Source organism: Micropterus dolomieu, linkage group LG14 (genome assembly GCF_021292245.1).
Source record: "Micropterus dolomieu isolate WLL.071019.BEF.003 ecotype Adirondacks linkage group LG14, ASM2129224v1, whole genome shotgun sequence".
Classification (NCBI taxonomy): domain Eukaryota; kingdom Metazoa; phylum Chordata; class Actinopteri; order Centrarchiformes; family Centrarchidae; genus Micropterus; species Micropterus dolomieu.
This window is the reverse complement of record NC_060163.1, coordinates 17894822-17898481: the sequence shown is the minus strand read 5'-3', so window position 1 is coordinate 17898481 and position 3660 is coordinate 17894822.

Here is a 3660-nt window from a genome sequence, read left to right as displayed (position 1 = left end):
ATGTGTGTGTATATATATGTGTGTGTGTGTATATATGTATATGTGTGTGCATATATATATATATATATATATATATATATATATATATATATATATATATATACACACATATATATGTGTGTGTATATATATATATATATATATATATATGTGTGTGTGTGTGTGTGTATATATATATATATATATATATATATATACACACACACATATATGTTGGTGCATATACAATTTCACATTTACGGATTTGAGAGTTACATAAATAAAATCATTTATTTTGTATTTATAAATTAGTTGTGAGATATGGACTAGCTGGCAAACCCTCATTAAATCATTGTAGTATAACAAACTCAAACTGAGATGAATTCTCATTAGCGGCAGAAATTAACATAACCACATGGTCTCCTATTTTCTCACTTGCTGCGTATTTAAAACGAGAAAAGTTGTTTAGAAAAACTTGCGTGACAGACAGCCGGTATTTCACTATGAAATAGATGTACAAGAAAACATACTGCATGCTAAGGATCAATAAAATCCACTCTAATTAGTTTAATGCTTTGCACCTTTAATGGCGTACTCCTAGCCAACTTCGCTTTATAGGCTTTGTATTGACTGCATTTTTTGGGACTTTTAATTTCCAGGAAAGACTTGAGCTTTCAACCACATCTCATGGTCAGTAGATGGAGTTCATCTGTTATCATATGACTGAATTTCAGAGACAGAAGTAGATGTAGAAACTAACATAACATGTAATAATAAATATTCTTTCCCCCACTGGTTATAAGCGCTAACCTTCAGGCCACCACCTAATGACCTGATTTTTGTTTTATTATTTGCGCTGTAGTTTGGAGCAAAAGTGCACACAGCCTACAATCTAGGACAGGCTATTATTTCATATGAAGCAGAGCAGAGAGATCATCGATGCCCAGAGTTTGCTTGTGAATTATGAGTGGAATCCTGCCTGGCAGGAGAAATGAGGGTTATCGCTGGGTGACACTGAGCAATGTACTTGGGCATGCTTTGATCCTACACTCTGCATGGACCTGTATCCCACTCAGCCACGAAGGTGTACCATATTCCACAAATGAGCTCCAGTTTTGCCAGGTGAATGACAGGCCACAGTCTCTGTGAGGACCTGGAAACACCCAGGTCCGGGCTCCTGCAGGGCTTTTAACAGTCTCAGCTAAACCTGAAGATACCCCTGTAAAGCTACTTGACTTTCCTCGCCACACACTCAGTGCCAACAGTCAGCCTGGTCCATTCAAGCGTGTGGTGCAAGCTGGATTCAAAGACTGGTGTGTGTTCCACCACCATTCCATGACCAAGAAGGTCAAGAGGGGCTCATCCAGACTAGATGGCTGCTCTTGTTCCACTCTTTCAGCTCTTTCTTCCACACCTCCCCTTTGTCTTTCCTCCCTTTTTTGCCTCTCCAACTGACTTTCTTTGAATTTATTATCTCTCCCTGTGTCCCCTCTCTCTTCCTGCCCCTTTGTCTCTTTCTCAGCCTGCCCATTTGTATTCATTCCTTCCTTTAGATAATGAAGAAATCAGATTGTGGTAATTAGCAGGGATGTTATCAAAGTACTGTGTCTGAAATTTAATTCAGGTAAAGTTGCAGTTAAGAAGAGGATACATTATATAGCTCTGTATCCATTAAATGTGAGGAGAATAAGGTGCCAGCTTGAGAATTATGACTGATGCAGTGCTGAAATAGGATAAGCTATTAGTTTTTTTTTTCCTGTACCACCACAGATAAATCAGAGAAAAACGTTGGGTTCGCCTGCCAGTGCTCATATTAATGGGCCTTTTGCATTAAGTTTATGACGTCTGAGTGCACTGATAAAATACATGTGCATCTTAAAGGGCAAATGACACATAACCTTTAAAGAGTAATTTTCCCTGACATTTTTGTATTCTTCCCTTTTTCTCTTCTTCCTCTTTCAGTTCCCACCAGAGGTGATATATATATTTATCAAGCACAGCAAGGACCTCAGAAGGATGTGTCCGTCCCTGCACATCTGAAGCACACTTGGCTAGTGTGACTCTCAGACCAATAGTTTTATTTGTTACACCGTCACATGATTTATTTCTGGGTTGTAGACTTGTCTGCGGTCCTTATGAATCTTTAAAAGGCAAACACAACATGGTCACAGTTGTAGAAGACTCACAAAACACCAAATCTTTAGGAGTAATTTTTTATCTAGAAGAGTTGTGAAGAAGTTGCCCCAAATATTGAAAATATGTATTTAATAGAAGCCAACTCATAAACACAACACTCAGATTCCATCTCTCTTTGTAGCACGTAAGTTGTAGTGAATAAGTCTAGTGACTAGTGACTGCTAGGACCATGGGCTAGTCCCGCGACAGATCAGATGTCTTGTAAGAAATGTTGTGCAAACTAATTTAAAGTCTACCCATTAGCAGAATTAAAGGTTTAAAAACTTAACCAGACTGTGTTTACTGCCTCAAGTGAATCAACTTATCCCCAGCCATAATTTTTTTTAATAAAAAGTATTTTTTAAGGAAATGGATGTGTCCCCATACAAATTCTAATGAACATTTCATTTACATAGGATAATATGCAAATGGGTGTCATCGCATTGCAGTGGTCATGCAAGAAGCTGCATAAATCACAGTGAAGAGTATCTAATGCATTATCTTTCTGTATGCATCTCTGGCCCCTTTGGTACTGAATGCAAAATGCCTGGTAGTAGCTCTACATGCAAAGGGAGGATGACTCATCTACCTGTTGTTCGTGTCTCTGGGTATCCTCTCTTCACTTTCCATTAGAAAATAAACCCAATTACAAATTCATTTAATTTTATTATCGACAGCCGGGAACATTGCTGTCTAGGTGTTTGATTGGAGAGACATAATTAGGGTCAATGGACTACCACTGGTTGAGCTTCGCTTCACAATAATGAATGAAGAAAGATTCACAGCAGAGGTAACAGACTACTACAGAGTGCCAGAGTGTGATTCATTCAGCTGTTTTTCAAATTCATGTGAGCCAGCTCTATCCACATTTCCAAAATGCCCGAAAATGAAAAGATGTGCAAAAGCTGAGATGCCACCACCTATTTGCAATTGGTGAATGTCAATGGTACTTTAAAAGTCACCACAGCAATTTTGTACATTCATGTTCTCTAGTTACATTGGTCAGCCCCTGACTTTGCATCTAGCGTTACCAGCAGGTCAGCGATTTCACGTCTCTAGTGAAATATCTTAGCTTCTACTGGGTGGCTTGGCACAATATTTGGAAGAAACCATCATGTCCCCCTCAAAATGATAGCATTGTCCTTGAAAGCGTGTCAGCATGATGACATTAGCATTAAGCTAAATCCACCACTGTAACCAAGTACACAGAGTAGATTCTTAACCTTCAGATCTTGGTTTGGGCTTCAAATCTACATTTAAAGCAACATTATGTAAGTTTTTTTTTCTTTTTGCAATTTGGCACCCCTAGAATTCAGTTTAGTTCACTTACGTTGTCATAAATATGGACAGCTGTACACGTGTATTACTTATTACTTATGGTGAAAAACTAGCGAGTTAACAACTTTGCTAACTCAAACCAAGCCAAACATCAAACAAGTGCAACAAAAAGTCAAAGCAAACCAGCTTATATTTCTTACTAGTCCGATCCCAGAACTGCTAAATTTC